Source organism: Pecten maximus, chromosome 13, assembly GCF_902652985.1.
Source record: "Pecten maximus chromosome 13, xPecMax1.1, whole genome shotgun sequence".
NCBI lineage: Eukaryota > Metazoa > Mollusca > Bivalvia > Pectinida > Pectinidae > Pecten > Pecten maximus.
Window position 1 is genome coordinate 7,333,947 of NC_047027.1, and position 27,794 is coordinate 7,361,740.

Sequence of the window (27,794 nt, forward strand, 5' to 3'; positions counted from 1 at the left end):
TACAGGACCTCCATTACCTGACAGATCTGTTATAACGGAATACTAAAACAGTTCCTATATAATACATGTACAGGACCTCCATTACCTGACAGATCTGTTATAACGGAATACTAAAACAGTTCCTATATAATACATGTACAGGACCTCCATTACCTGACAGATCTGTTATAACGGAGTACTAAAACAGTTCCTATATAATACATGTACAGGACCTCCATTACCTGACAGATCTGTTATAACGGAATACTAAAACAGTTCCTATATAATACATGTACCGGACCTCCATTACCCGACAGATCTGTTATAACGGAATACTAAAACAGTTCCTATAAAATACATGTACAGGACCTCCATTACCTGACAGATCTGTTATAACGGAATACTAAAACAGTTCCTATATAATACATGTACCGGACCTCCATTACCTGACAGATCTGTTATAACGGAATACTAAAACAGTTCCTATATAATACATGTACAGGACCTCCAATACCTGACAGATCTGTTATAACGGAGTACTAAAACAGTTCCTATATAATACATGTACCGGACCTCCATTACCTGACAGATCTGTTATAACGGAATACTAAAACAGTCCCTATATAATACATTACAGGACCTCCATTACCTGACAGATCTGTTATAACGGAATACTAAAACAGTTCCTATATAATACATTACAGGACCTCCATTACCTGACAGATCTGTTATAACGGAATACTAAAACAGCTCCTATATAATACATGTACCGGACCTCCATTACCTCACAGATCTGTTATAACGGAATACTAAAACAGTTCCTATATAATACATGTACAGGACCTCCATTACCTGACAGATCTGTTATAACGGAATACTAAAACAGTTCCTATATAATACATGTACAGGACCTCCATTACCTGACAGATCTATTATAACGGAGTACTAAAACAGTTCCTATATAATACATGTACAGGACCTCCATTACCTGACAGATCTGTTATAACGGAATACTAAAACAGTTCCTATATAATACATGTACAGGACCTCCATTACCTGACAGATCTGTTATAACGGAATACTAAAACAGCTCCTATATAATACATGTACCGGACCTCCATTACCTGACAGATCTGTTATAACGGAATACTAAAACAGTTCCTATATAATACATTACAGGACCTCCATTACCTGACAGATCTGTTATAACGGAATACTAAAACAGTTCCTATATAATACATTACAGGACCTCCATTACCTGACAGATCTGTTATAACGGAATACTAAAACAGCTCCTATATAATACATGTACCGGACCTCCATTACCTCACAGATCTGTTATAACGGAATACTAAAACAGTTCCTATATAATACATGTACCGGACCTCCATTACCTGACAGATCTGTTATAACGGAATACTAAAACAGCTCCTATATAATACATGTACAGGACCTCCATTACCTGACAGATCTGTTATAACGGAGTACTAAAACAGTTCCTATATAATACATTACAGGACCTCCATTACCTGACAGATCTGTTATAACGGAATACTAAAACAGTTCCTATATAATACATGTACAGGACCTCCATTACCTGACTGATCTGTTATAACGGAATACTAAAACAGTCCCTATATAATACATGTACAGGACCTCCATTACCTGACAGATCTGTTATAACGGAATACTAAAACAGTTCCTATATAATACATTACAGGACCTCCATTACCTGACAGATCTGTTATAACGGAATACTAAAACAGTCCCTATATAATACATGTACAGGACCTCCATTACCTGACAGATCTGTTATAACGGAATACTAAAACAGTTCCTATATAATACATGTACAGGACCTCCATTACCTGACAGATGTGTTATAACGGAATACTAAAACAGTTCCTATATAATACATGTACAGGACCTCCATTACCTGACAGATCTGTTATAACGGAATACTAAAACAGTTCCTATATAATACATGTACAGGACCTCCATTACCTGACAGATCTGTTATAACGGAATACTAAAACAGTTCCTATATAATACATGTACAGGACCCCCATTACCTGACAGATCTGTTATAACGGAATACTAAAACAGTTCCTATATAATACATGTACCGGACCTCCATTACCTGATAGATCTGTTATAACGGAATACTAAAACAGTTCCTATATAATACATGTACCGGACCTCCATTACCTGACAGATCTGTTATAACGGAGTACTAAAACAGTTCCTATATAATACATTACAGGACCTCCATTACCTGACAGATCTGTTATAACGGAATACTAAAACAGTTCCTATATAATACATGTACAGGACCTCCATTACCTGACAGATCTGTTATAACGGAATACTAAAACAGTTCCTATATAATACATGTACCGGACCTCCATTACCTGACAGATCTGTTATAACGGAATACTAAAACAGTTCCTATATAATACATTACAGGACCTCCATTACCTGACAGATCTGTTATAACGGAATACTAAAACAGTTCCTATATAATACATGTACAGGACCTCCATTACCTGACAGATCTGTTATAACGGAATACTAAAACAGTTCCTATATAATACATGTACAGGACCTCCATTACCTGACAGATCTATTATAACGGAATACTAAAACAGTTCCTATATAATACATGTACCGGACCTCCATTACCTGACAGATCTGTTATAACGGAATACTAAAACAGTTCCTATATAATACATGTACAGGACCTCCATTACCTGACAGATCTGTTATAACGGAGTACTAAAACAGTTCCTATATAATACATGTACAGGACCTCCATTACCTGACAGATCTGTTATAACGGAATACTAAAACAGTTCCTATATAATACATGTACAGGACCTCCATTACCTGACAGATCTGTTATAACGGAATACTAAAACAGTTCCTATATAATACATTACAGGACCTCCATTACCTGACAGATCTGTTATAACGGAATACTAAAACAGTTCCTATATAATACATGTACCGGACCTCCATTACCTGACAGATCTGTTATAACGGAATACTAAAACAGTTCCTATATAATACATGTACAGGACCTCCATTACCTGACAGATCTGTTATAACGGAACACTAAAACAGTTCCTATATAATACATGTACCGGACCTCCATTACCTGACAGATCTGTTATAACGGAGTACTAAAACAGTCCCTATATAATACATGTACAGGACCTCCATTACCTGACAGATCTGTTATAACGGAGTACTAAAACAGCTCCTATATAATACATGTACCGGACCTCCATTACCTCACAGATCTGTTATAACGGAATACTAAAACAGTTCCTATATAATACATGTACAGGACCTCCATTACCTGACAGATCTGTTATAACGGAGTACTAAAACAGTTCCTTTATAATACATTACAGGACCTCCATTACCTCACAGATCTGTTATAACGGAGTACTAAAACAGTTCCTATATAATACATTACAGGACCTCCATTACCTCACAGATCTGTTATAACGGAGTACTAAAACAGCTCCTATATAATACATGTACAGGACCTCCATTACCTGACAGATCTGTTATAACGGAGTACTAAAACAGTTCCTATATAATACATGTACAGGACCTCCATTACCTGACAGATCTGTTATAACGGAGTACTAAAACAGTTCCTATATAATACATTACAGGACCTCCATTCCCTAATAGGTTATATTATGACGGAGTATCGCAGGCAATTTATATAATCCCATAATCCTGGCCTTATTCGCCTAATATCAACTACGTCTATTGAACACGATAAAAGTTGATTGGAAATGACAAAATTGTAATCAAAATACAAAATGCATTCTTCAATTTGACACCTGTTGACATTACGGGATTAGCTGTTGACCCTAGTCTGTGCCTAAAGGTAAACACAGCGCTAATACAATCTAAAGTTTTTAATTAATACATTCTCGTTGTCTTACTAGCGGTTTCCCAGAGGGAAGGCTGCAATAATTTTACCCGTCCAATCACATCAGGTCTTCGTGTCACGTGGTACCTATATTGAGGTCCAAATTCCTGGTTACCCCGGTAACGTATTCTAGCATTTTTCTGGGTTTTTTTTTTTAGTTTTTTTCCCCCGGTATGCCAGCAGTATCAGCTCTACAGTTAATATAATTGTAACAGGGATTATTACTCATTTTCCAAATGGACAGAGCGTTATCTGTCTTTTTTTTTTAAATGAAAACATCACTGCCGACTGACTATTAAGATATCGACTATGACACGATTTCGTGTAGGATTTAGTTGTGTCTACCATGGGTCGCCTCTAGGGTCTAGGTACAAAATAATGTATTATTAGCATTCTGTGAAGTGGATCTAATGGTTAAAAAATACCCGTTCATGTCGGTAATCCTGTCAGACCTAATTAACACTTAAGTGACATTCCTGTACGTACATGTAAGTGAACTGTTTAAATTTCATTTCAAATATAATTGTGTTGATAGGAACAATTAATTGGACTGACCGGTAGGCCTACATTTTTTTGTATGTACATGTCGTATGGACACGAATGTCCCGCCGGTAGCCAAAGTAAGGAACTTTACCTGAACTAGCCAGGTAACAGTTGACCAAGGATGGTTGTCCAAGATGATTACCAGCAGGTTAAAATTTTATTTGAGATTAAGTCATGTGATTTGATACCAGGTATTGGCAATTACAGAGCTCCCTCGATCAGGATATTCTACACCTTTGTTTTAACTTTTGATGTATTTTTCAATTCCAACTGTACCTAGACGAGGCTCGCCAATGTTGGTCCCACTTTTAAGCTTAGTGCCTGTGTTTTAATGTCATGATAGTGTTTTTGTCATTCCTACACCTAGGTGTCAGTCAGTGTATCTCCTTGTCAATATTAGTACCATAGGACTAGGCCATATTTCTTTATCGTTCCCCTCCATCTTGTTCATTACATGTATTACGGTAAAATAATCGATTTTTAACCGAATAGTTCCATTTTTAAACAATGTGCCTACAACAGGAAATTTCAATGAAATGGTCTTTGTAAAATAGTCTTTGAATGAGCTCTATTCTGGTAGCCACACTCCTCAAATATCTTATTGTGTCGGCAAGACTTAAACGGTCAAAACAAACAATATATTTTCAAATTGACAAAGATGTATATGGCCTACCAAACAACATATTGTTAAATGGACACAGTTGTGAGTATGGCGTAGAGCTTCAGTCCCTTTAACAGGTGCTATTGTACAATGCATGGATTCCAAACAGTCTATACGTTATGATAAGTTAAGGTATCAAGCCAACATTTACATAATACATGGGTGTTTCAACACGTTCCGTACAAGTCGATCGGATCACTTTCCTGTTGGCTATTTGTCTGGTTTGAAATAAAAGACATCAATTGTTATTGTGGCATTTACAGATATTACGTCAACAAAGAGCATTGTTTATATAAATATGTTATTGTAACAAAATACCGGAACTGACGTCACAATAGTTACCGGAAGTGGTGTTGAACAAACCTGCCATGGTCTGAAGCATTTTGTATTGAAGTTTCACTTCTATAGGAAAATGTCCACAGTTGAATACTGTGTGTACATGTGGAAGTGACTCATTTGTGCGATCGTTATGGATCAGGAGGTACCGGTAAGAGGGGCAAGGGGGGTTACAGGGGCCAGGAGGGGTACAGGGGGCAGGAGGGTAACAGGGGCCAGGAGGGTTACAGGGGCCAGGAAGGGTACAGGGGCCAGGAGGGTTACAGGGGCCAGGAGGGTTACAGGGGGCAGGAGGGTAACAGGGGTCAGGAGGGTTACATAGGCCAGGAGGGGTACAGGGGCCAGGAGGGGTACAGGGGCCAGGAGGAGTACAGGGGCCAGGAGGGGTACAGGGGCCAGGAGGGTTACAGGGGCCAGGGGGGATACAGGGGCCAGGAGGGGTACAGGGGCCAGGAGGGTTATAGGGGCCGAGAGGGGTACATGCGTGGGAAGGGATCCCTAAAAACGGGAGACAAAAATGACATATAGAGAAAATAACGGAAATATATTTCGGTTTTGTTTCAAAATGTGTAAGATTTTAATTCAGTAACCCCTGGATTTTAAACATAAAAAAGGGAAACTTTGAGGAATGTAGAGTTTTCTCTTTTTACATGTTTAAGCATATATTAAAGAGAGTTTTTATCATCGTTGTGTTGATGGGCGGGTCAGAATGCACCAAATACACATCAGAACTATACACCATTATCGTACAGCCATGAATATTTAACACAAACATGTACCTTTACGACAAGTCTCGACAAGGTCAACCAAAGGTCACCTTGCAGCTCATGTCTGGACGGAAACACGCGGCAGCGGTCTGGTGTATTGAAACATTAATTGAACATCGAAACTCACTCTCCTGGATAAAATCGACGGACTTGTCAAACCATGAAATTAGCGATTTATTTTAAACAAGGAGTTCAGTGTTGTTTCGATCAATGTGACGGCCAGGTGAACCGACTTCCGTTGTGTTTCACGCCATCGCTTAACTGTAACTGACAGAGCCTCTGTTCTGAATGTCCCGGCGTGTGCAATAGAGATGAATTATGACAATATTTCCATTGACCAATTTTATGACTGAATAGAACAATGTCTTTACGCATGTCTGTCTAGTGACTTCCGGTTTCGGCAACTAAAAGCAATACATGATTATATATTGTACACGAATGATAAAACAAAATAAAACTCTCTATATGGACCAATTAACGATTATTTAATAGATCTAATTTATTTGTTGTTTTAGAACGTTTAACATTTTTGACATCTACATATAATACTGTATCTTATACTTGGTTATAGCCTGCGGGAAGCTATATTTGGATGTTAGAGGTTGTGTCAATTGAAGGCAGATTTCATATCACAATTATTGTTTAGAGTTAAAAAGCTGATATGTAAGTCAATGCATTTCTTTTAATTTTTTTTTGCCGATTGAAATTCATATTTTCTATGAATGCCAACTCAAAATACTTTCTTGTCCAAATTGTCCTCGGATTAACAACTCCATAGATTTCCTTAATATCTTAAAGTGTGGACGGGCGGGAGTGACGTGATAGGGTGGACGGGGCGGGAGTCACGTGACAGGGTGGACGGGGCGAGAGTCACGTGACAGGGTGGACGGGGCGAGAGTCACGTGACAGGGTGGACGGGGGCGGGAGTGACGTGACAGGGTGGACGGGGGCGGGAGTCACGTGACAGGGTGGACGGGGGCGGGAGTCACGTGACAGGGTGGACGGGGCGGGAGTCACGTGACAGGGTGGACGGGGGCGGGAGTTATTGAGGTGAACGACGTCAAATGAACTGGTGATTCTGATATAACCTTTCCAAAAATGTAAATGCAGAAATGTACGCGGAGTTGGCACGCTGACATGATTATTTAAGTATAATCCCGAAACAATGTCGAGTCGTTATATCTAAGGTTGATCTAAATAAATAAATTAGGTCACCTTGTTTTATTAATTAAATGTTAGCTTTATTTCTATATAAGGTATCATTTTTTTATAAATAACACATTTTCGTTTGAAAAAAAGTATACTTTTTTGTCTTCAAGCTAAAGCGTTTAAATTAAATTCTTTTTACAATAACTTTTGTGAGATAATTGTCTGAAATGAAAATCCAAATTCTTGATTATGTTCAACGGAAGATAACCATACATTAAAGCCAATGTTCACATAGTTTTGAAATAATTAGGACATATGGGTAATTGAGGGTTAATTAACTTGTCAATCTACCTGTAAATGTCATAGAAATCAATGGCTACACACCTACGGGTTATTAACTGTAAATCTAGAGATACTATCTACTCACCGTGAACCCGAAACCACACGCATCGACGTCCAGGTCCGAGGGTATACGTACGTATAGTGTTTTCGGTCGAGAACGCACAAATGCAATTTCGGTAAAATTTACACCCCGTGTGTATGTGAACACCGAGGATGTCATTTTTACAGAATTTTAATCACCCCACCCCCCCCCCACCCCCCCCACCCCACCCCACCCCACCACCACCACAAACAGAAATTATCAAAATGTGCTACATACACTAGGGAAGGTCAAAATACATGTAGACTGTAACTAATTCTCAGGTCCCTGTGGTCGAGAAATATGTGAGCTAGGTTTAGCATTAGCTAAGCTGGCTTACTGGTTGTGTGATACTCGAATGTACCCGGTCCATGTACCTTACAACACTAGTCTCATATCTTCAAGTTTTTATTGTCTTGTACAGATAGATGTCATCCTACCTTAGAAATAACATGATATTCCTATTTATGTAAATCCATATTGATTTGTAAAACATGGTAACCGACAAAGAGACACACGACTTGTTTATAAATATTCAGATCAATATTTATAAAACGACTGATGGTAAATTCCAAGTACATGTATAATCGCGACATCCCTCTGTGGCGCCATCTATATCCGGATCCGGTGTCACAATTTGAGATGCAGAGATAAGAAATATTTAACAAACGAAAATGTTTTGTGCTAAGATGAAATTGAAAATAAATGAAACGAAATGAAATAAAAGGAATATTTATAAGTGTTACCGGTATTTATTGGGATGTTTATACAGCCCATCAGAAAAGGCAATTTCATGTAAATCCACGTATGATAATGCGACATCCGTAGTGGCGCCATCTATGTATCAGTATTGTACATGTCTATAAGGGGTACCAACCTTCGTCATCAACCAGTTGTGTGTTGGGAGGAAAGGCGGTCATGATTACCGCCTCGCCGATAAGTTTGCCATATTAGTCATCTTTAGTAGTCATTGACCTGGGAAAGACCGACTTCACGGAACCTAGATATTGGCTAGGCATGGGCTGGCTATATACTCTAGGGAAGGAACAGATACGTGTAGACTTTTACAAACTCTCAGGTCCCTGTGATCAACCTAACTATAAACTCCTTACATCGGGGTAAATCATGTTATCTACATAAGATATATTGTAGGTCACGCTACTGTATACACGTTTCTTGGTACTTACTGAAGAATGACTTCTGTCAATCTCCCTAAAATACATGTATATATACATCAGCTGTCGTAATGACATCTATATGGCGACACTAAAAGTTGTTAATTCAAGAAATCTAAACTCCGTCAGCGAAAATGAATTTTCAATTACCGGATGTCAAGGTTAAGTGTTGTTTCGAGTTTGAACACGAAATGTGTTCGCTATTCAGACTGTTGTTAATTCCGCTAGACTACTTGATAGGTATGTAGGGAAAGTGTTACGTGTTATTAAAGTACAAACTAGATATATTACATGAAGAAGAAGAAGAAGAAGAAGAAGAAGAAGAAGAAGAAGACACTAAATTGAAAATAAGAATGGATAAGGTGATTAGGGTCACATTATCATGCCCAGAACGATGATAGTTAAATTTGAGTAGATGTAGTAAGTTTCCTTCTATACCTCCGTAATAATTGCGTGGCGAACAACTCTGTAAAGTTTAGTATTACCTAATTATTCATAATTATTCAGAATAAATATCAGTCAAACATACAATGCAGTTCGTGTTGTAGTTATATCCACTTATAAGTAATCGTACATAAGTTGTGTGATACTAAGTAAGTACTGTTGGTACCTGTATACACGATAACTTGGAAAAAATAGTCCTTTAAACACAACTTTAATTGAATTATAATAGACTTAAATTCGGATGGCAAATCATACTGAAAAATGCTGACAGCTCATTATCTGAAGCATAATATGACGGTAAGTGTTTATTTAAATGACTTAATTTAATCAGTGCGAGTGTAAATATTTTTTTAAGTAGATTTAAAAAAAGAAGAATGCGTTATCATGACGTGTTAAGTATAATTTAATCCTAATAAAAGTCAACCTATCTATTTCTACTAATCCGACCTCTGACGGAATACAATACCGATTTCCATTTCCCTGACACAATACACAACACAGTAATAGACTTTGAGGACATTGTTGAGAAATTAGTTTTAATTTCCATGACCCATTACCTGGTTGTATTGTAGACTTTGATGTTATTGTTGAGAAATCAATTTTAATTTCCGTGACCATCACAAAGGTGTAATTTAGATTTGGCATGCGATAAAATATTCCACGTGCCTGGTACAGGAGACGTCTCGGTAAATATCACGACAACTTTTATACCCTTCTCCTGCCTTATTCTGGCTGGTGCATTTTTCAATCAACACGACTTGGTCACCATGATAAGTCATTCCTTCAAATAGTTTCCATTACCAATGTTAGCAGAAAGAAATAATGGAGAACTATCGTGATTTCTCCACCACGCGTATGTTTTGTCAGATGCAAAAAAAAAAAAAAAAAAAACCCCCAAAAAACCCCACATGTCATGGCAAATTTTACCCGATTCCCCAAACTTTTACAAAATGACACCACCTTTTCTTGGTGGACTTTATCGGTCAGAAGGTGTTCGTGGATATTGCTGTGGTGGCTATCTGTACTAGACGTTGATATTAAAACAAAATTCGCCCAGGAACTTATCTATGACTCGGAAACCAATTACAAAACCAAAAACGTCTTCCACTGAATTCCCACCCGTACCCATGTAATAACTGGCCTCATGTTCACTGTTCCTTGAGGTTTGTTTGCATAAATAATAGATGTCATCTTGTCATTGACACACTCATTATATTGACACATTTTCAACACGAGGAATTATGCTAATAAGTGTTAAAAGAAGAAATAAAGAAATCACAGACATTTAAATAAAAACAAATTCCCATTACAAAAATTGCTACCTCAGACTGGCAGGCAATTCCATGTATCTACAGGAATGTCGAGAATTATTGATAAAGTGCAATGTTTACCTGGTCTGCAGAGTAAACGGTATACCACCTACACGGCGTATTGAGGGTTGATTATGACATGTACGTAATATTCTACACGTATGTGAGGGCCATCCCTTTGTAAATACGTGTATAAATTCTCCTGTCGTCTGCCTACTTCCAGCTAGTTTGTAAAGTACTGAAGATATATTCCATTGTCTTGGCATGCGAAACAGTCTGGCTAGCTTTACACGAAATGAAGGTGGCTTTATTTTCGTAAAAAATGACCAATAAAAACACGTAACTTTCCGGATACAGGATATTTGCCAAGGCAAATGATTGCTTTCCCCATCTTTGTCGATTATTATTATTTTAAAATTGTATGCAATCAATACAGGTGCCAAGTCAAACATAACAATGCGTAATCAAGCTTTAGCCTACCTGGCGAACAGGTGAAAGAAAAAGGTAATAACTCACCTGTAATATTGATTTCCCGTCAAGCTCGATTTTATTTATTACATCTGTTATATAGATACCAGGCTACTGTACCCATAACAGACGTACAGTCACAGAAGTTGTTTAAAATCTACCGAGAATTAATTTAATGCACAAAAAATGTGCTGAACAGTTCTGTCTGAAAAGTATGACAGCATGTGTTTAGATATGGACCTTTATCTGTCCAGCAATTTCAACTATTTCCGGAAATGTAATTCTGAGGACCAGTCTAGAATTCGAATACAAGACAGAAGAATAATACACGTACCGACAGTCGTAGGGGAAAACATGCAACAAAAATGATGTTTTCTTCAAGACCAAAATATATCGGTCTTCTGAACCAGTTAAATAAAAATTATACGCCATCAACGAAATTAATTTCTACCCGGAAAAAAACAATCTGAAATCCGAATTACTGTCCACATGATAAACAAATGATCTCTACAGAGATTGTGGTATGTGGGATTCCACTTCTACAGAGATTGTGGTCTGTGGGATTCCACTTCTACAGAGATTGTGGTCTGTGGGGTTAAATTTCTACAGAGATTGTGGTCTGTGGGATTCCACTTCTACAGAGATTGTGGTCTGTGGGATTCCACTTCTACAGAGATTGTGGTCTGTGGGATTCCACTTCTACAGAGATTGTGGTCTGTGGGGTTCCACCTCTACAGAGATTGTGGTCTGTGGGTTCCACCTCTACAGAGATTGTGGTCTGTGGGGTTCCACCTCTACAGAGATTGTGGTCTGTGGGGTTAAATTTCTACAGAGATTGTGGTCTGTGGGGTTCCACCTCTACAGAGATTGTGGTCTGTGGGATTCCACTTCTACAGAGATTGTGGTCTGTGGGATTCCACTTCTACAGAGATTGTGGTCTGTGGGATTCCACTTCTACAGAGATTGTGGTCTGTGGGGTTAAATTTCTACAGAGATTGTGGTCTGTGGGGTTCCACCTCTACAGAGATTGTGGTCTGTGGGATTCCACTTCTACAGAGATTGTGGTCTGTGGGGTTCCACCTCTACAGAGATTGTGGTCTGTGGGATTCCACTTCTACAGAGATTGTGGTCTGTGGGTTCCACCTCTACAGAGATTGTGGTCTGTGGGTTCCACCTCTACAGAGATTGTGGTCTGTGGGATTCCACTTCTACAGAGATTGTGGTCTGTGGGTTCCACCTCTACAGAGATTGTGGACTGTGGGGTTCCACCTCTACAGAGATTGTGGTCTGTGGGGTTCCACCTCTACAGAGATTGTGGTCTGTGGGATTCCACTTCTACAGAGATTGTGGTCTGTGGGATTCCACTTCTACAGAGATTGTGGTCTGTGGGGTTAAATTTCTACAGAGATTGTGGTCTGTGGGATTCCACTTCTACAGAGATTGTGGTCTGTGGGATTCCACTTCTACAGAGATTGTGGTCTGTGGGATTCCACTTCTACAGAGATTGTGGTCTGTGGGGTTCCACCTCTACAGAGATTGTGGTCTGTGGGTTCCACCTCTACAGAGATTGTGGTCTGTGGGGTTCCACCTCTACAGAGATTGTGGTCTGTGGGGTTAAATTTCTACAGAGATTGTGGTCTGTGGGGTTCCACCTCTACAGAGATTGTGGTCTGTGGGATTCCACTTCTACAGAGATTGTGGTCTGTGGGATTCCACTTCTACAGAGATTGTGGTCTGTGGGATTCCACTTCTACAGAGATTGTGGTCTGTGGGGTTAAATTTCTACAGAGATTGTGGTCTGTGGGGTTCCACCTCTACAGAGATTGTGGTCTGTGGGATTCCACTTCTACAGAGATTGTGGTCTGTGGGGTTCCACCTCTACAGAGATTGTGGTCTGTGGGATTCCACTTCTACAGAGATTGTGGTCTGTGGGTTCCACCTCTACAGAGATTGTGGTCTGTGGGTTCCACCTCTACAGAGATTGTGGTCTGTGGGATTCCACTTCTACAGAGATTGTGGTCTGTGGGTTCCACCTCTACAGAGATTGTGGACTGTGGGGTTCCACCTCTACAGAGATTGTGGTCTGTGGGGTTCCACCTCTACAGAGATTGTGGTCTGTGGGTTCCACCTCTACAGAGATTGTGGTCTGTGGGGTTAAATTTCTACAGAGATTGTGGTCTGTGGGGTTCCACCTCTATTGTGATTGTGAACTGATGGATTATATTATTCACAGTCTCTGTACTGAACAATGTATGTGGTAATAAAACTGGTACTATAGTGATGTTTTATGGTCTATAAAGAACTGATTGGAAGGCTTTAATGTCCGAGCTCGGAGTCTGTAGTATAGAAACAGTTTGATTACCCCATCTCCCCAGCTTAACACCTGGTCTATCATTAGTAATACGGCTGCCTGTCGTAAATTTAGAAACTGCTTAACCCGTTATGTTAATATTAAATGAAGAATCGTGTTTTTTTTTTTTTTTAAGTCCAACCATCATATGAATACGGTATTGGGAATCAGGACAATCGTTAACTAGTTATAATGATATGCAAAGGGGGCGATGTTCAAGTAAGAAAGAGTTGGAGATCAACAACGGCCTGTTGTAAAAGTCCAATCAATTGTGCTTTATTCCTGCGCCTTCTCATGCACCTTTTAGATATACATGTACACGACCTTCACCTATCCCATGGTATTGACCAGAGATACCTTAGTGAGGTATGAACCGGAAGTACGATATCGGCCATTGGTAGATGGCGCGTATACCAATGAATGGAAATCCAAAAGTAGATCCAATGGTCTTTCCAAAGCTGTTGACGTCAGTTGTTATCTAACAATGCTTTCATTTCTGCTGTCTGCCTAGAGCGGCGACACGTGTGTATCCCATTTCGATAGTATATTTGGTGTTTAAACAAAGGTGTTTATATCTAGAACTTGGCAGCCATTGTGTCTCAGATTGATCATCGCATCGCTATACATACATTGTAACCAATACCAAACTGTAGGAGGATGACTAGGTCCTTAGTTGTTTTGTTAAGAATTGCTTATTTAAATTTTAATACTGGATTATCTCCCCCTGTCTTGAAACCAAAATCATACAGTTCAATTTTATTTATAATTTTAACATTCTAGAGAGAGCAGGCCAGTCTACAGGATGGATGCACGATGCAACACTAACACTCTTTTGAAGCTGTTTTTATCTACGAAATAATGTTATTCATGGATATGGTGCGCTGCGTGGTCTGCGGCAGATTGCCTGAAGAAGTAGGGCTTAATCACATGTAGTTCCAATCCATTACGTACCCATAAATAAGAATCACAGTTATAATGCCGTTCTGTTGTCACTCGAGGCCGAGGCTGATTACAAATGGCGGTCATACATGATACATGTATTTACACAGATATAATGACACAGGGTGCCTCCCATTTCACGGAATGTTTCGATTAAAACGGTTCAAAATATCTAAAAAAAATATCACTAAAGGGCTAAACTGCCGAAATGTGCAGGTTTGTCACTTTCGTTTCGGTTGGGGGTACAATATTTGATCCAAAATGGCGACCAGTGAGTCTTTGACTCAGACGTTGTTCCATTTAGTTCCAAGTTAGCAAAATCGCAACGTCCGCTAAATGGAATGCAATACCAGTTTTCAAAGAGGTGGCAGCACAGCTTTAGAAACTTTTATCTTCAGAAATCTGCAAAAGTAAAATGAGGATTTCCTTCCTCATTTCGAAAATTACTTTTTTCTTTAAAACAATCTTATCTTTTGTTAAATTTTGAACAATATTTGAAATTAAGCAAGCTTAAATATATTCTTTGCGCATGGTGTTAAGCTGACAAATGTTCGAATGGCTGGTATTTCCGATAGTCACGTGACCAATTGTATTTGGATAATGCTCTTTGAATGTTATGACATTTGGAAGTCGCTTTCCATTTACATCCAAAGAGCGTCATCAATCTTATTGACCAATGGTAACGCCGCTACTTCGAGTAGTATACCCGAGGTAGAAAAGATTATTCGGCCATAAAGAAAGATTTCATCGATTACAAAACGGAGCTGTTCCCCTGCGGATAGGGCCGGGACTACAAATGAGGCTCTTTACCGGGGAAAGCTGGTGTAACATCGGGTACCTTGGGGGGTCGGGACGATTCTACAAATGAGGGGCTTTACTGACGGAAGCTTACGAGGTCGGAGGGTCCTCAATTATATCACCACCAGCCTTGTTACCATGGTAACCACAGACAATAATAACTATCGTTATGTTTTATTGTCGTTGTTCGCGGTATTTTCTCAAAACCAACCGTAGGCTCTGTTTAAATAAAACCATACTGTCGATATTTATCTTTGATTTCATTGCCGATCAGGACCCATTGATCTCGGAGTTTAGATTGATAGAAAATTTTCAAAAAAAAAAAAAAAAAAAATCACTACGATTTATTTTGGTCATTCTTGGTCATTGATTCGTGGTGTCAATATCTAGCGGTATTTTTATGTATTGTGGTTAAATCAGGCGAGTGGCCAATCACTTTTTAACTACTATAATCATAACATTACGAATTAAGATCTATGTTCGGTAATGACCTAATGTAATATTTCGATGGATTGCAATTAAGCATTATGATCACGTGACGTCTACCACGTGAAATATTACAATTTATTATCGTTAAACAAATCCTTTCAAGTATTACACTGTTCAATCAGTACATAAAGTGTTAAATGTGATGTAAATCATAGAGATTTATATAAAAAATGTTTAATCTACTTTACGATTGCGATTTAAGTAGATTTATATAAATACCTTAACATTACGTACTTCTCCTTAATTCCTGACATCAGAGGTAAATTTACCGAGAGTAATGCTAACAGTACTATTGTATTACAATACAACTCTCACTAAAAGGCTTTTCACTCACGTACAACTTAGGTCTACATTTTCATACCGTAACCCAAACAATGGCACCCGTTATAGACAGGCTGTCTTTGTAGGTTGGTTCAATAACCAAGCTCAGTCGAATACTATACAAGTTCAGAACTCACTGTAGTGTCTGCCAATATACAAAAACTTTGATAACCATTTATTTATTGATTTATTTATTTATTGATTTATTTATTTATTTATTTATTTATTTATTTATTATGTTATTTGTAACAAAGCCATGCGATGTTCAGGGACTAGAATACAAGACAACTCATGCTTTAACGTTTCAAATTTCTATGTAAGTTTTTTCTCTTTGGTTTATGAATTTCATGTCATTGGTATGCGATGAATTTACGAAACAATACATTACATTGTTCTACGACACAATAAATATATTCCGGGGCACCTGTTCACGTGGGTGGATGTAGATCTGTGTCACAGTCCGGAATTCATACTGTACCGTTTTACACACTACAAACCTGTTTATCTGTGTCATCGTCCGGATAAATACTTTACCATTCCGTATACTATACAAAACATGTAGGAATGCCGTGTCGGTTTTGTATACTATACAGAACAGACATGTAAATACTAGTATGTACAATAGAGCAGTGTTATCTACAATACATAAGTCGTTGTACACCATTATCGAGATTACGACGCGAGGTCGTCAGTCAATTACAACAATATCGATCACTATCCGGTATTGATTTCCGATATCGATTCACGGAAGTCAACATTCCAGGTGTCAACAAATACACACTGGAACAATTGAATACAATATAAACATGAGAACGCGAAACAATCATACATGACTTCACGTTTCATGATGTTATTTTTGATTGCCTAAGTCAAAACTTTAAACAAAATTGTATGTTTCATGGTGCATATCATACTGGAAAAAAATCAGATGTTGATAGTTCATATAAATCCCATATTTTACATCATCAGGTAGAAACATTTGATATAGGTAACCTGGCCAAAATTGTATTGGTCAGTTGGTAGGAAACCTGGCCAAAATTGTATTGGTCAGTTGGTAGGAAACCTTGTTTTAGAGTTTTTCGGCCAATTTTAAGAATTTAACTTTAATATAGAAAAAAAACGAAATTAAGGGATTGCTACTGAATCTGATTTCAAATTTTCTCATTATAAGGTAGTTTATACCATGAAGCGGAATGCTCACGAAGTGTAAACTTAGACGTATATATCTAGATATCCCGGTACTTACATTTGTTCTATACGTGTCCATATAGCGTGTACACTATAGACAATATACATGTAACATGTTATATCGAGTAGTTAAAAGTGATCCAATTTTTAACTTTATCTGTTTACTAACTTTTACAAAAAATTGATGTACAGAGAAATATATCACACATCATACAGTGTATCAACCAGGAGGACAAATTATAAGTCTTTTAAAAAAAACTTATAAACAAAGATATGAACTTGTTTACACGGTTATTAATTAAGTTTTAAAATAGGACCACGTAAAGGACTATGTACATGTATATAATATAACAATCTAATTATAATGTAGAACGTAAAGTATCTATTGTTAGCACCATTGACCAATTACACGCCTGACCTATTTACAACAGACCCACAGTTAATTATATATACATATGCATTATTTGTCAATGGGTATTGTCTTCCGGCCAAACCCTGGTCACGTGTTTGTATTCATACGCGCTGATAACAATCGGGGGTTTTCGGTGCAACTGGCTGTAAATGGTAACTTGATTGATATCGGAGAGAGTTACTTCTCTACCGTCACAGGATATTTGTATCGTGAGAAACGCTGTCATTTGGGTTTAGGGGTGAAATCGCGGTAGATTATTTTTCTTACCAATTTTTAGTCGTAGAGTAAGGATATAATGCAGTCTGACATGATAAAGTGAACTCGTACATTTGTTCTATTATCTGTAATTAACGTTATGGTTGAACTTATGATTACGTCACTATGTAAATGTCATATTTTATTCAATTGTTTCATCATCTATTTGAAAAGCCAGTGTCCGACTTCGTAACTCGAAATTGACATTGTCGTTAAAATGCGTCACGTAAGCATGACCTTATTTTGTTCATTACACAGAATCACACTGATTGTAGATTTACATCAACGTGACGTCACGCGGTCAAATGTTTATTCCATCAGAATGGCGTATTACACGGATTCAAATACAGTGTTAATGACTGATTGGATTAAAGAGTTCACAATACCCTGAAAACCGGAAGTTAATCAGCTTACAGATACGGATCTAATAATGAATCTCTGATAATTAAACAAGATCAGTTACCTAGCAACCACTCGCATTAAATGTACCTGTATGATAATAAATATATTGTATCGAGTCTCCTATTAGTAGCCACGATATCCCAGTCATAACACAATGAACTCTCTGTCGATACGGATAACTGTACAGGTACGTTATACACCAGACATACTACGTCGATAGGGATAACTGTACAGGTACACTATACGTTATACATCAGACATACTACGTCGATAGGGATAACTGTACAGGTACGTTATACATCAGACATACTACGTCGATAGGGATAACTGTACAGGTACGATACACCAGACATACTACGTCGATAGGGATAACTGTACAGGTACGTTATACACCAGACATACTACGATATCAGGTCCCAGTTAGACGAGCTAAAAAGAAACCTCACATAACAATTCATCCATTAAACGTCTTAATCGATATCATATAAAAGAGCATCGTCATTTTCCAAAGGATTTCTTTATTAATGAATTAAATGAATATTAAATCGCATGTATACATAGGATTGTATTATTTAATTCACAACAAAACAAACTTGTTTATAAATGTATTTCTGATGTTTCAATTGGTGTTTACAGAGACATGGTTAACAAATGTCCGTTATATGCAGATCAGAAACGCCAGAGAAAGCTTCGACAGCTGGAGGCGAAAAAGTATTAGGCCTAATGTGCGTTTTAATGAAATAAATTGTTGTGGATCGCAAGGATTTTTCTACGCAATACCATTTCGTTAGAACGCACATTTTTTACAATGATTTCCAATACCTGATATCGCAGAAAGCGGGAGGAGACAAGAGGAAGCATTCAGAATCGTTTATGTAACCAAGTACAGACGGCCGCTGTCTATTGCCGTAAGTTATGGATATCATAATAATATTGTTGTGGAATGTTATGTTGTTATTTATTTGATGAAAATATAACAGAAATTATAATAACATTTATCCAATTCTATCGAACTTGAAGACGGACACATAGATGTCTAAATATTTACTTTACCCTCGCCGCCAATCAATAATCAGAAAATTCAATAAACTTCCTCACATGCTGTGACAAATAAAACTCGACCAGCTCCCGGGTGTTTAATTTGAAACCCGACATGTTCATAAATCTTCACAGCATGTAAATCAACAGAGTATTCAAAGGAAGGAGATGTCTTAGAGTCCTCACCCGAACAACGGTGGCATTCTATCTAAACTACAAAAGTTCGAGTGTTGTTCACGGGTCTTGAGAACTTCATCTTAAGCAATGTTAGATTCATACGACCTATATTTAGAAAACGAACATTATTTTAACAATGTTAAAATTTTAAAATGAAATTATGATTTTTTTTTATGTATTTCCTAACTTGCTAAAATTGAGTAATGTGATTTCATTACTATTGAACAGCTCTGCCAGAAAAGCTGGTAAATCGATAATGACTTGTTATAACGTTATATTTTTAATATTTTCAAAGGTTAATAAAACCATCTATCTACCTTATAAAAGACTATAATTGTATAATATTTAGTAGGTTTACCGTTATGTATATAAATTTGTTTATCGATTAGAACGTTTGTCTAGGTTATATACACAGATATTATAGGATCCGCTTCAAACACATCAAACACAACAAGTAGTTTATGTCTTAAACCTTGTGGTCGACAAAGGTCGATGTCTCGTGCCGATTAATCTGAAAGGTACACAGCATTCTAGTTAAGAAGGAAAATATTTGTAAAATCGGGTCGTGCCCAGTGTTTAATTCATGAAAAGGAAGACAAGCATATGAATAACCCCTTGTATAGGATAACTTACCGAATAATGATTATTAAACTGCAACATATAACTGTTCTCTCCTTCTCGCCGGACTTGTCAGTGACGAAACGGGCCAAAAGTATCGAAATCCAAAGCGGAATTCGGAGATAATGAAATACACAAAACGGAATCGGAATAAAGATGTCTGTTTCATAACAGACACAGAAATATAGCAGATGTTCGTCCAATCGGAGCTAAAACTGAAGATTCGGATATGTCTTCAAATACATTTAAGATAACAATGCTTTCTATGTTAAACATTAAAGTTGATAAGTAAAAACAATTCGTATATTATGAATTACTGCACGTCCCCACTCCCGCCGTAAATCTCACGGGTCTGATGGCTATTTAATGTCTGTATCCTGTATACCTGTTTACTTTCAGCTAGGTGAGGTGGGGGTTTGTTAAGTTCAAATACTACTATATTTGATGACCTCAATCTCGATCAAGCATTATACTCATTGATATATCTACCCGTAATTAATAGTTAGAAAACCGCCATCATTAAAGACTGCGATACATACACTACTTTTAATTAATATCTATCCGATACTCAAACATAAATTGTTGGTTAGAGACTGCATGGTGTGAATGGGACGTATCGTTAGTCGAGATTGATGACAGCCTTTTAAACACAAACTTTTCAGAAGAAAAAGAACGAGAAACTCCAGAACTCTTTGTAGCACAAATCAATCCGATTTGGATTTCTATCGTTGCGTATGCGAACTCGGTGTTAACAATTCTGTGAGAATGGTATCAGACCATTTCTGGCCCTCTCAATACGTTTATTGAGACCAATTAACAGACTTCAAACTAAACTCTAGCACTCTTTGTAACACAAGTCAATCCGATTTCCGTTTGTGTAAATCTGTATTAGCACTGCGGGGCAAAAATCACCGAGAACGATTTGACGTTTATATAATACTAACCAACATTTACACCGACTACTCAATACAAGTGTAACAAATAACTTGGCGGGACAAAGCACGAGGAGCAAACAAAAGGAGATTTACCGCTAACTCAAAAGAGTTCCCATACGATATTATCGACACGAGGACAATGTACACAATCGGGGGTTGATTTGTTATAGCATTAACGGAGAGATTTTCATTGTTGTGTTGCCTTTTGTAAACTTTGATTATACTTTTACAGTTTACGAAGATGATTTAGAGAATGATATGGCATATTCACATTTGAATGATTGGGGCTAATTTTTGCTTTACCAAACATCGCCATTAGTTGAAAAGAAATTTGACAAATTTTCACTATTGGGTAACTCGGACAAATATTCTCTCCAAATATCACTATTGGGTAACTTGGACAAATATTCTCTCCAAATATCACTATTGAGTAACTCGGACATATATTCTCTCCAAATGTTCACTATTGGGTAACTTAGACAAATATTCTCTCTAAATGTCATTATTGGGTATTTCAGACAAATATTCTCTCCAAATGCTACTATTGGGTAACTTAGACAAATATTCTCTCCTAATGTCAGACCTTTGTTACTGTGTACTTTTGTTTTTGACGTGTTTGAATGTATATTGCCTTACCACATGTCACACCTGTATTTATTGTACAGGTAAGTTTGGCAATCGGCCGATCACACCGAAATCACTTTTCAAAGTTTATTGCTTAAAACAAATTTCATGAATATTTAGAATATTTCTCATCAAAGCCGTCGTGTGTTTACAGCAGTGTTTGAAAGCAGACTACCATCTGATCGCTATGCTTGATTGGATTTTGTCCATATCTGAACGTGAAGGTGTTCGAATTGACAGACAGGCGTGACCTGCAATCTGACCCAGACCTGAGAATTCTCTCTAGTCTATACGACCAGGGTAATTCTCGCTACTTTCGATTGTCACCACACAGTACGGACAACAGATGTCCTTATCTATGTGTACACAAGACTTCCCTCTTAAATCCGAAATATCCTGGCTTTAATTTGTTCCCCTGTTCGTTCATACGTCTAAAATGTATACCTGTTTTGCCATGGGAGAGATACAATGTCCTTATCTACCGAAGAGAGCTCCTACAGTCTTTTATTGGCCTTCAGTTTCCGTCACAATGGGGACCCGTTATCCTATTGTATACCCCATACAGCAATATCTCGTCGTTGTGACGTTTCATACACTACATAGCTAATGACACAATGACTCTGAGTCGACCTTACAATAAAGTAAGTAGAAAAGTTGGGAAACAATTATTTTGTGTAACAAAAGGTGGGGACTCTCATTTTAGAAGATTGTCATTGACTCAAAATCGTCTACCATCTGTATTTCTCGCCCAGAATAAGACAGATCGAATGCATAATAGTTGTATTCCATATTTGTACCTTGCCATTGTATCAACTGTAAAAACTTATTTTAACCAGTGAAACTCCTCACTGCCGTGAACATCATAGCTTGAAGAAAATTTTCTTTTCCTGTGGGGCCTGGCATTAAAATTCCCCTCTATGGAACACAAAGCGAATGTTCAGTAGTTCAAAGTGTTGCTACAAAATCTATTAGTTAATCGATTGAAAAGTCACGGTCATTTCAAACATCATCAATTTTGATATTACGTAAATAAAAATACATAGGTATATAATATTATAGAATCAAATAGAAATTGGCAACCATCCAAGTCATTAAATCCCGTCAATGCTAATGTTGCTGTTCTAAATAAATAATTTATAACATTCGAAATGCTTAAAAACACTTTCTCTAATGTTACAATGTACAAACCTACATGAAGAGAGGCGTACAGTTTCGTCCTGTGTGGATGTCCGCACATTTTAATGCTAAAGCGACAGTCATGAATGGATTACAATGGACCCAAATCTGTCAAAGAAAATGTGATGTAAAACCATTTCCAATTTGTATTTAGAACTTAACATTTTCACACATATATCTGAGAAATAGACTTCATATTTGGCCGGAGAAATTTAATTTTTTAAAGCATTGTTCCCACCCGTCATCTGCGTTAATGATAATTTACTCATCATGCGAGTGACAAAATCACATTAAGACCATTAACCAAAGATAACAAATAATATTTAACATTCTAAAATCAAACAGAGACCAGACCACCGTATGAATAGTCCTCCATTCACGTGTAGGTGGCACTGACGTACGTCGTGACCACGTGACCACTACCGGTCATAATGGAATTTACAATGTGTCGCCAATTGAAGCAGACGCCCTCGGACATGGCGCTAATATCTTCTGACAATATTTGTGGCGAGCAGGTCTAAGTCTGAGCGAGGCCATAGATTTCTGATATCGATTATATGTTAAAGTTACAATAAACGTTCGTAGGTGTTGTAGTTGATGGTCAGTGTTATTGATTCCGAACTGAACTTTGTCTAGGGCTTAATGGCGGGTGTCATATCCGCAGGTTTTAGAAGTTTCGTCTGTGTTTTTAACTTACGTAACGATGAAGAGACGAAAATAAATAAACCGCTTCCATTGCAATAATTTATTTATATGTGTTGACGGTATATATCATTACGGTATCACACGAGATCGGAGACATTACGGCAGGTGTCACATATAGTACAGTAAACACGGAACCTTTCTTTGAACCGCTATTCCCTAACCTGTATTGGTAAAGTGACTTCCCTGATCACCTGTATATACTATTTATAATGTTCTGATTGTCGGCGTGTCATGCATATATACGCCCTGTTTCAGAAGGCTTGATTTTGCATTATTACATATTCATAGAAACATTTTGTTTTATCTAGTAGGGCCAGAAACGAGGCCTTTAAAGTAAGGTTTTATGAAAAGGCAAGATGAAGTGATATGAATCAAACCGAAATAAAGAGCAACATGGGCACAATAAACGGGAGTGGAACCAAGGCTTTCTATAGTGTGATCAGAGACAATGGTATTGTTCTCAGTAGAATGGTACCCGGTTTACCATTGATAGAGTCTTTAAACAACGCCTACTGGCTATAAGGTTTAAAATCCATCCTAACATCACCATACCTATATAAATATTTTATCTTTTAAACGTCCAAACCCTCCTATGGGGAACACAACTTCACCTGAATCTGTTTCGGTGGGAGGATAAAACGATGAATATTTAAATAAGGTTTCTACTTAACCTAATGATATATTGCCCCCGTTTGAAAGTGATCGTTTCATATATACGTACATATTCCACCTTAAGTTGTTGTTAAATACGACGCTCGTGGGACTGTGATCATAACGCGATGATGATGTGATGATCTCGCTCTCTATGAACCCCGAGTTTAGAGTCACAGCGTCTTGTTTACCTGACAGTTATCGACTGTGGTTTACACGTGCTTTGACATGCATTGACACGCATTGTAACAACTATTAATACATTGTATACGATATAAACCTGGTTTGATATGTACAGATATCGATTATAGTTCACAATTAATACAAATAATGGGTGTTACTGATGGCCACGTTTAATGGCAGTGCCATAGCAATACTTATTAATGTAACAAAATACCATTGTCTTATAATAGTGTCAACTGTTATCTATTATTGCTTATTGTAATCTTTTGTTTTGAATATTTCATTGTCGTTAGTTGTCATCTATTGTTGTATAACGTTGTTAGCTGTTATCTATTGTAATTTCGTTCCTTATCGTCTATTGTTTTCTAATACTCAAATGTTTAACGTTATTAATTGTTGTCATCTCTTGTTTATTAGTAAAAAAATATCCATATCAGTGTCATATACGGGTGTTGATTTCAATGATAATTATTTAAGTAGTGACACACACTGTTGGCTTTTTAATGCCTTGTCATCGTAAGAATAGCTGATCTAGCAACATGGCAGACTGTAAAGGTAATTGTAGATAGAGAGTACAACGTATAATATCCAAGAGAAACAACTCTACTGAAAAAGAAGCATTTTCCATATTTTCTATTCGGTATGTATTCCTAAACCAATCATTTAACGGTACCCGAAAACTACACACAAAGCCAAATTCTTCTTCTCAAGATCTCAATTTGCTTTTGTATCGCGCAATCATGTTTATACATCTTTGACACAGTTTAAAGCAGAGCTGAGGACAACTGCTAATCCTTGATAAGATTTTCTCGTGAAAACGTGGGATAAGTCCTATACCAATACAAATCATATTGATAAAAGGTTTAAAGTATTAAAATCCTAATTTACATAGCTTTTGTCACGTGCTATGTACTGGAGGTGTGTTGATATGATCTCGTGTATATGACAGTACTTCTTATATACACATTCATTTATATACAAAAAAAAAACACACATCTTGATAGATAAAACATTTATCATTACATATCACTGGGAACATTTGATTGATCCTTAATTAACTTAATTTAACACAAACATCCAAGCGAATGGTACATTTGACTATATAATAACAGTGCAACGGATATGAAATCTGCATAAGGTTTTCCCCTACTCTTAGGGTAAGGGGTGGGGTGTGGATTCAGGTAGGATGTGGACGGGGTGTTTGGAATGGACTGAGATGGAGTTGAGGTAGGAATGCAGTTTGGGTGGGATTTGGTGGGGTGTGGTGTTTAGGTTGGGTTGGGTTGAGGGTTTTGGTAGGGATAGGTGTTGTTGTGAGGTAGGGGTTTGGGTGCTTGGGTGGGATTTGGTGGGGTGTGGTGTTTAGGTTGGGTTGGGTTGAGGGTTTTGGTAGGGATAGGTGTTGTGGGGTAGGGGTTTGGGTGTTTGGGTGGGATTTGTTGGGGTGTGGTGTTTAGGTTGGGTTGGGTTGAGGGTTTTGGTAGGGATAGGTGTTGTGGGGTAGGGGTTTGGGTGTTTGGGTGGGATTTGGTGGGGTGTGGTGTTTAGGTTGGGTTGGGGCTTTGAGTAGGGCAATGTGTTGTTGTGGGGTAGGGGTTTGGGTGGTTGGGTGGGGTGGGTTGTGGTTTTGAGGTGGGGTTTGCTAGTGGTGTTGGTTGGGTGTAGGGATAGGTGTTGGAGTGGGGTGTGGGTTTAGAGCTTGGGGTTGCGAGACGGGGTGATGCTAGTATATTTATGACTAGTCATTATTGATCGTATCAAGATTTAAACGATATCTTGGAAGGTCAGCCTAAAGAGGGACGTAGCAAAAACTCCTTTATGTAGCGGAATTTGGATTTTGGATGATTTAACAGAGCACTTAATTGTTTGATACCATTAATATCTAACAAGTACGCCTTATACCTGTTGTATAATAAACTTCGTTATTTTTAAAAAACATTAAATAATTGTCCAAAGCAATGATGAATGAGAACGTCCTATAATCAGACATAACTGGGTGTATTTACCTGGTATATTCCAGCTGTCTTACTGACTCCAGCCTCAGCAACAGAATTCCTCAGGGCTATAATATCCCGGGTACACTTCCTTCTATAGCGAGACACACAGGGTATATCTAACCGGCATCTGTCACACGGACGGTATATATTGATATACTGTACGATATAAGATGATTCTAAGTACTGTATATGTTTCAAGTCTGTAGGTAGATCTACCTGTATGTATTGGCCTCACACACCTGTGTATAAGTCCACCACTCCGTTATAAGGCGGCGAAATGAAAGCGCTACCCACGTCTAGGATCGCAGGTCTCGATAGCCTTAAACCGATCGATAGAAAATAGTTTACACAGGAACTACTTTGTTTTGCGGAACTATCAGGTCCACCTATGTCTGTACAAACATGCACGGGCACAGCGCCAAAACTCACTCAAGTATATCACTCCTCGCTGTTTATTCATAAAATGAAAATCCTACCTGATTTAAATGTCCCCGTTATAAAAGCCTTTGCCGTATTGATAAATGTCATGTATATATAAGTTAGAAATTTACCTCGCATGTTTGTGAGTTATTTCATGCCTTGATTAATTTTCTTATTTAGTTTGGAAAATTCAATTAAAATATTTGTGAATTTATTCGATCGGGTTTGAGGAATTTCTTTTACGTAGTAATACTAGATGATTTAATATAATATCGCTGACTTGTGACTAATGTAAACAGTACTTATAACGGGGAGTGACCTGGTAAGTAATCCACAAACCTAAACATCTCCAGGTTCTGATGTCAAACCTCACACGGGTTTATACATTATTGTGTAGATATAAGTATGAATGCAGTTATAAGTTTATATAGATCATAATTCAATCTTGCTAGAAACTAATATTGTCATCTGTTTAAACAATATTCAGTCATTTATAGCTTGATTCCTCCAAATTCACAGCGTTACTAATGTCATCAATATATGTTACAAAGAACACAGGCTTTTGTTGTAATTGACTACCATTGTCATTTTGAGATGTGTATTTTTAGACGTTTTTAATGATTGTGTTATGCTATGTTAATTTTGTATTGTTAAATTGTAATATGTTTAGAATTTATATTAAATGTCACCATATGCCATGTATGGTGGCCATTTTCAATCTATACATTCTCTTTGTTGTCTGTGACAGGACCGAAGATGCATAAAGATAAATACACAACGACCAAAAATAGATAAATTGCTAAATAAATAGATGAATAAATAAATAAATAAATAGTGGTAATGAAATAAAGTATAATGTATCAAACAGGAACGATTATAAGATTACGTAATAGTTAGAGACATATATTGGA

At 37.5% G+C, this 27,794-nt stretch overlaps 1 protein-coding gene across 1 annotated transcript in view; it reads right to left on the reverse strand.

Annotated features, from left to right (window-relative positions):
- LOC117341465 (E3 ubiquitin-protein ligase TRIM71-like) overlaps positions 1-26,783 on the reverse strand; it is a 42,108-nt gene extending 15,325 nt beyond the window's left edge. Inside the window, exon 1 of the mRNA XM_033903322.1 lies at positions 26,473-26,783. The gene's annotated coding sequence lies outside the window, so the exon portion shown is untranslated. The remainder of the gene's footprint in view (positions 1-26,472) is intronic.
- Positions 26,784-27,794: the final 1,011 nt, after the last annotated feature.